This window comes from Jaculus jaculus, chromosome 1, assembly GCF_020740685.1.
Source record: "Jaculus jaculus isolate mJacJac1 chromosome 1, mJacJac1.mat.Y.cur, whole genome shotgun sequence".
Lineage (NCBI taxonomy): Eukaryota > Metazoa > Chordata > Mammalia > Rodentia > Dipodidae > Jaculus > Jaculus jaculus.
In genome coordinates this window covers 103,923,178-103,931,317 of record NC_059102.1, presented here as the reverse complement: position 1 = coordinate 103,931,317, position 8,140 = coordinate 103,923,178, and positions in this window count along the sequence as shown.

Sequence of the window (8,140 nt, the reverse complement as noted above, 5' to 3'; positions counted from 1 at the left end):
TAGATCCACTTGTCCTGACTAAATCAGATTGAGGGGTGCTCTATTAGAATTGCAAAAAGACAATCTTGGGACCTTGTACAATCTAGGCAAACAGTCTACTATTGCGATATAACCCCAATCCTCTATAATATTGTCCAAGCATGGTTATAAACTCTTTCAGGGTTATGTCACAGTCATCACTTAGTGTTTATAGAGTCTAGTACCATGATCCCTTACACAAAGAAAGGTTTGGTACTCCTTAATAGTCCTTAATATTCATGTTAATTACATGAACATTTTTGCTACTGTTGCTACAAACATATATATATTCGAGGTAGGGTTGGTCTGTAGCCCAAGCTGACCTAAAACTCTAGTCCTAGGCTAGCTTTGAACTCATAGTGATCTTCCTACCCCTGCCTCCTGAGTACTGGGATTAAAAGTCTGTATATGCCAGACTTGCTTGCCATGGAATTTAAGGGGAATCCTGTTTCTGTCTCTCATCTTGATATAGGCAAGGATTACAGAAACACTGTTGTGTTTTTATCTAGGTTCTGGGGATATGAACTGAAGTCATCACACTTGGACAGTAAGGACATTACCCATTGAGCCATCTCTCTAACCTGTGAACATTTTATTTAGAGAGGTTGGTTTTGTAGCTTAGTCTGGCCTGGAATGCATTTGTTGTCAAGACTAGCCTTCAACTCAGAGTGATCTTCTTGCTTTAACCTGAGTGCTGGAATGAATATAAATGTATACCACCATGCCTAGCAAAAAATGTTTATAGTAGTCAGAGATTACCATCTTTGCATTGTCCTGAATCTTTGTATGAATTTTAATGTTTCAATACATGTGGTATTTGATTTTACTGGGAATGAACACAGGGCTTGTGCATGCTAAATACATGCTCTCTATCACTGAGCATTATTGCTAGGTCAAGATGTATATATATTTAATCACTTATTAGGGCAGTATATCATTTTGTGATCTTCCTGCCACTACCTTCCTGGTGCTGGGATTATAGGTCTGGACCACATATATTTAAAAAAAAGAAAACGTTTTTTGGAGGGGGTGGGGGGTTCACTCTAGTCCAGGTTGACCTGGAATTCACTTTGTCTCAGGATGGCCTCTAATTTAAAAATACATTTTTTTTTACTTGCAAGCAGTGAGAATGAGCACAGCAGGATGTCTTGCCATTATAAATGAACTCCAGATGTGTGTGCCACTTTGCGTATCTCGCATATGTGGGTACTAGGAAACTGAACCCAGGTCATTAGGCTCTGGAGGCAAGCACCTTAACCACTGAGCCATCTCTCTAGCCCCTGCTTTATAACCTATTCAATAAATTCCTACCTTTTAGTGAATTTCTTAGATGGAGACTAGCTTTTTTGTTTGTTTGTTTGTTTGTGAGATGAGAATGGGTATACCTGAACATATTGCCCCTACAAATGAATTCCAGATGCATGTGCTGTACATCTGGCTTTACATTGGTATTGGGGATTGAACCTGTGCCAGTAGACTTTGCAAACAAGTTCTTTTAGTTGCCAAGCCATCTTCCAGGCCCAAGGCTCGTTTTATAGCCATGCCATATTCAAGAGTTTTCCAAGTGACTCAGGTGTCATTAACAATTACTTTTCTTCACATGTGTGTGTAGAATATGTGTGGTGAGGTTTGTGGTGCACAAATGTATGAAGGTAGATGAGTGTGCCCATGGAGTTCAGAGGTGTCTACTCAATCTTCCTGTTTGAGAGTGAATCTCACTCAACCCAGAGCTGCTATTTTCTGATCAACAAGCCCCAGCAATTCTCTGGTTTCTTCCTGTACAGACAGGTTATAGATGTTTGTGGCTATACCCAGCCTTTTTTAAAAATAAACTTTTAGGGAGGAAGCTGGGCAAATGGCTCAGATGGTTTCAGTCTAGCAAGGTATTATTGGGATTATAAGTGTGGACTTAAAATGTTTAGCTTTGGTGTTTTTTTTTTTATTTTTTTTATTTTTTTTATTTTTTTTGAGGTAGGGTCTCGCTCTACCCTAGGCTGACCTGGAATTCACTATGGAGTCTCAGGGTGGCCTCGAACTCTCGGCGATCCTCCTACCTCTGCCTCTCAGGTGCTGGGATTAAAGGCGTGCGCCACCACGCCCGGCTAGCTTTGGTGGTTTGAATGTAGTGTTCCCCCATAGGTTAATGTGTTTGAATACTTGATCACTGTTGCACTGTTTGGGAAGGCTGTGGAGTCTTGTTAGAAGAAATGTGTCACTGGGAGCAGGCCCATCCCTGCTTGCTGTTTGCCTGCCAATGTGATGATATGATACTGGGTTCCTGCTCAGTCTTGCCATGCCTTCACCACCACAGTAGAGTCTACCCTCTGGATCTGTAAGGCAAATTAAACTCTCCTTCCATAAGTTGCATCTGTTAGGATATTTTGTCTTAGTAATGCGAAAGTAATTGGTACAAAAAATTGGTACTAAGAACTTGTGCTGTTGCTATGATAAATAAACCTGACCATATAATTCTAAAGTCCTTTAAAAAAAAAATAGTTCCAGGACTGGAGAGATAGATGGCTTAGCAGTTAAGGCACTTTGCCTACAAAGCCTAAAGACCAACATTCAGTTCCTCAGGACCCATCTAACCCAGATGCATAGGGTGGCACATGGTTCTGGAGTTTGTTTGCAGTGGCTAGAGGCCCTGGTGTGCCCATTCTATCTGCTGCTTCCTCTTCTCTCTCTCTCAAATCAAAAATAAAATATTTTTTTAATTTTTTTTGTTCATTTTTTATTTATTTGAGAGTGACAGACAGCGAGAAAGAGACAGAGAGAGAGATTGAGAACGGGCGCGCCAGGGCTTCCAGCCACTGCAAACGAACTCCAGATGCATGCCTCCCCTTGTGCATCTGGCTAACATGGGTCCTGGGGAACCGAGCCTGGAACCGGGGTCCTTAGGCTTCACAGGCAAGCGCTTAACCACTAAGCTATCTCTCCAGCCCCAAAATAAAATATTTTTAAAAATTAGGCTGGAGGGATGGCTTAGTGGTTAAAGGCACTTGGCCTACAAAGCCAAAGGACCCAGGTTTGATTCTCTAGAACCCATGTAAAGCCAGATGAACAAAGTGGCGCATGCGTATGTCTGGGATTCGTTTGCAGTGGCCAGACGCCTTCATGTGCTCGTTCTATCTGCCTCTCTCAAGTAAAAACAAACAAACAAACAAACACTAATTTTGCCGGGCATAGTGGCACACGCCTTTAATCCAGCACTCGAGAGGCAGAGGTAGGAGGATTGCTGTGAGTTTGAGGCCACCTTGAGACTCCATAGTGAATTACAGGTTAGCCTGGACTAGAGTGAGACCCTACCTCGAAAAAAACCCAAAAAATAATTTTGAAAGAGTTAAGTGTGCCAAGGTCACCTGCCACTTCAAATGAACTCCAAACACAGGCCATATTGGGCATCTGGCTTTACATGGATATTGAGGAATCAAACCTAGGCCAATAGGCTTTGCAAGCAAGTACCTTTAACCACTAAACCATCTCTCTAGCTCAGTTCTTAAGTCTTTTGAAAGTGGCTTGTGGGCCAGGCATGGTAGTGCATACCTTTAATCCCAGCACTGGGAAGGCAGAGAAGTTGTATGAAGCTGAATTTAAAAGTGATGCACTAATTTGTTTGGCAGAGGAAATTTCAAGGCAAAATTGCATTGAAACTGTTGTTTCTTAGCTGCTCTTACTCATATCTACAATGAAAAAGCAAAAGACAGTGAAGAAAGACAAAAAATGTAAAGTGTGGCATGGAAAGAAATGTGAGCAGGTTTAAATACTTGAGCTACAAAGAGATTATAACCATTGAAGTGAAGTCTGTTGCTCTGCACGGGGACAATAGGAAAGATACCCTGAACCCATGCTCCAACCTATTGAAGGCTCTAGCTGGTAAATGGGAATTCTTTCAAAAGGAAGAATGCTGGAGGCCTCTGCTCCTCAAGGTCTGCATACAGAGCGTGCCACAGCTGTGTTCTGTGGGTGCCAGGCTTCATCCCTAGCTGACAGAACTTGGCAGCATGGCCCACATGGTACTGGTTTTGGAGGTATGAAAAATGCAAGATGGAGGAGGTCATGGAGTATTACACCATGGTTCCAGACAGCCACTGAAGCCGAGCAATGTGAAGCAGGGTCCAAGTCCCTTCATGGAGGCCCTGAGTGGCTGTGAAGGTGAACCCTAAGTTTCAAGTGGAGACCCTCAGGATGCCAGGAACATTGGATGTCCACCTAAGAAAGCTGTTGCCTCTGGATGGACTTGGCCCACAAGAGAGGCCACAAGCAATACAGCTGGCAGGGTGAGGCTACCCAAGTCTTATTACAAACCCCAGATATAAGGTATGGATCTGCAGGAATTGGTGATTCCGCTGCTGGATTTTGGTCTTTGGTCCAATTTTACCACACTGTCTCTTATTTCTCATTTTTAGATGGGAACATTTGTTCTGTGCCATTATATAGTGGAAGTATGTAACTTGTGTTTTGATTTTACAGGACTTAAAGAAACTGCTTTGTCGCTTTGATTCCCCCCCTCTCCCCCCGGCAGGGTCTCACTCTAGCCCATACTGACCTGGAATTCACTTTGTAGTCTCAGGGTGGCTGGACTCATGGTGATCATCCTACCTCTGCCTTCCAAGTGCTGGGATTAAAGGCTTGTGAAACCATGTCTTACCTTGCTTTAATCTTTTGAACAATGTTCAAACTGACGAAAGATTGTAAGGACTTTTGGAAGTCATACCTCACTATTAGAGATCTCAAATAGTGAACATTCATATGAACATGGAAAAGCTTTTTTTTTTGGTTTTCTAAGGTAGGGGGGGTCTCACTCTAGCTCAGGCTGACCTGGAATTCACTGTGTAGTCTCAGGGTGGCCTCGAACTCTCGGCGATCCTCCTACCTCTGCCTCCTGAGTGCTGGGATTAAAGATGTGCGCCACCATGCCCGGCAAAAAGCTTTCTTTAAGTCACAACTTACTATGAGTAAGAGAATTTATACTGGTGAGAAACGGTATCCATTTAAGAAAGATGTTGCCAGAAGTTGAAATTATGTACACATTAGAGAACTCATGCAAATGAGAAACCTTAAAAATGTAATGTATGTGGGAAAGTTTTATGTCAGTTAACACAGCTCACATGCATCAGATAATTCATACAAGTTGGAAGATATATTAATGTTATGAGTTTGGGGAAACATTCCAGAAGACATGCCTCATTATTTATCAGAGAATGTATACAAGATAGAAGCCACGAGAATGTAACATGTGGGAAACCTTTTACAATACATATCAATATGTATCTGTCAGAGAAATCATAAAGGTGAAAAGTCCTATGAATGTGGGAGAGCTACCAAAATCCAAATCTCATACAACAATGTAGAGTTTACGGGGATTGTGTATATAAATAATGCTAGGGATTTTTTTCCTCAGTCATACATCACTCTAAAAGACAAGGTGTACAAGTGAGAAGTCTTACAAAATAACTCAAAGTTATTTTATCCTGCAACTTATAGCTGACAATATATATTCAATAAGAGCAAGAAACTGAGCAAAGTAATCCTATCCTAAAATCAGAGAATGCCTGTGGGTAATAACATGTTTATGTATATGTTCAGAAATTAGTTATTGTAAAGTTTGGTTTTTTTAGGTAGGGTTTCACTGTAGCTCAGGCTCTCCTGGAATTCACTATGTAGTCTCAGGGTGGCCTCGAACTCACGGCGGTAGTGCTGCGATTAAAGGCGTGTGCCACCACGCCCGGCATTTTTAAGATTTTTAAATTAAAACTATTGTGTGCAAAAATCTTAAAACTGAGAAATGACTAACTCAAGTCTCAGCTGACGGTAGAATCTACATATATGTGGGAATCCTTGTAAATATAATAAAGTAATATTTGCTAGTATAAAAAACACTTGTCTCATGACACCTAAAAACTCCCTCAAGGAAGGTACCCTGTTAAATACATCTTGTCAACTTGACAAGGTTAGAATTGCCATGAAACAAGTGTTTTGTTCATGTTTGATAGGGATTATGTAGGATATTTCCAGACTATTAAAATTTCTACATATCTCAATTTATCTAACATTGGCTGCATTCCTTGTTTCATTTCACAATATATACATAAGGTTCAGCCCATCATGGATGATCTTGATGATAACAGTCATTCAAATTGAAGAGTGATGAATTGGGAAGAAGAGGGGTTTCAGTGGAACAGAAAAAAAGATAAAAGAAGTTAGTGGGGAGATATAATCAATAAAGATTATGTTCATGTAGTACTTTGTATAAAAGCGCTTCTTACAGCTGCATGTGTTCGTGATTACACCTCATATCTCACCCCCAGAACCTTACTAAAGGAGTTGTTTTACTTGGTGAGTTTTCTTACTCAGCCCTACTGTGTAATCAATCCCCTGTGAAACCCGACTGTGATACTTTCTAGCTGGTGGGAAAGGATGTGATGTCCACCCACTACTCTGCCATGTATATTCAATGCTGTTTATTAACCCACGCTTTAGGTGACACTATCCTGATATTCATCCCCTCATCCTTCATTTGGCTTGAATTAGAGGTATTTGTCAACATAAATTTTGTCAATATGAACATTTTTTATAAAGCTTTCAAGTTTTTCCTTTTTAAAGTTGAACTGGATATGTTTACTTCATGAAATAGCTATGGGAGCCTATGGTGCTCAGGTGCAGAATGTGGTGGTTTGAATGCAAAATGTCCCCCCCCCCCCACCACCATATGCTCTGTTTGGGAGTTAGGAGGTGGCCTTGCTAGAGGAAATATGTCATTGGGGGCAGGCGTTAAGTTTTGTAGTCCAGCCTTGCTGTTTGTTCTATTTCTGCTTCCTTGTCCATGTGATGAGGTGATGCAGGCTTCCTGCTCCAGCCTGCCATTCCTTCCTCACCATGATGGACTCTACCTTCTAGAAATGGACAATGTTAGGCTTTGTGAATCAGGCTTAGAGATACTTAGAAATTCCCCAAATTTTGCATATGACATTTAGTGAAATATACACAGACCATAAAAGAAACTTGTATTAGGGGGAGTTAGATTCTCATTTCATACCACACTAAAATTGTGTTTAAAAATCTAAGTGTAGGACTGGAAGGATGGCTTAGCAGTTAAGGTGTTTACCTGCAAAGCCAAAAGGACCCAGATTTGATTCCCCAAGACCTACGTTAGCCAGATGCACAAGGGGGCACAAAAGTCTGGAGTTTGTTTACAGTGGCTGGAGGCCCTGGTGTGCCCGTTCTCTCTTCCTCCCTCTTTTTCTGCCAAATAAATTTTTTTAAAAAAGTGTATTTCCAGATTGTTTTTATTTTGGGGGAGGGGTAGGGTCTTGCTCGAGTCCAGGATGACTTGGAATGCACTAAATAATTTCAGGTTGGCCTTGAACTCTCAGCAATCTTTCTACCTCTGCTTCCTGAGTGCTGGGATTCCAAGCAGTCACCACCATACCCAGCCCATAGTTTTAATCCCAATGCTCAAAGGTGGAGATAAAAGAGGATCAAGAGTTCAAAGCCAGCCTTGGCTACATACCAAGTTTGAGGCCAGTCAGGGCTACATGAGACTCTGCCTAAGAAAATCCATAAAATGTTTTTAAAAGTAAATACACAATTAAATTACAGAGTTCATCTTATTTCATATGTACCATAGCTTTTAGTATATGTAAAAATCATAAAACTGGGAGAAAATAATTTGTAACAGGTTAAGAGAGTGTATATACTTTTTGTTTTGGATTTTTTTTTTTTTAGTTTTGTGAGGTAGGGTCTGTAGCCCAGGCTGACATGGAATTCACTCTAGTCTCAGGGTGCCCTCAAACTCAGCTATCCTCCTACCTCTGCCTCCCGAGTGATGGGATTAAAAGGCATGTGTCACCATGCCTGGCTTGTTTTGGACTTTTTTTTTTATTTTTGTTCATTTTTATTTATTTATTTGAGAATGACAGAGAGAGAGAGAGAATGGGTGCGCCAGGGCCTCCAGCCACTGCAAACGAACTCCAGACGTGTGCACCCCCTTGTGCATCTGGCTAACGTGGGTCCTGGGGAATCGAGCCTCGAACTGGGGTCCTTAGGCTTCACAGGCAAGCACTTAACCACTAAGCCATCTCTCCAGCCCTTGTTTTGGATTTTTAAAAAATTTTATTAGCCG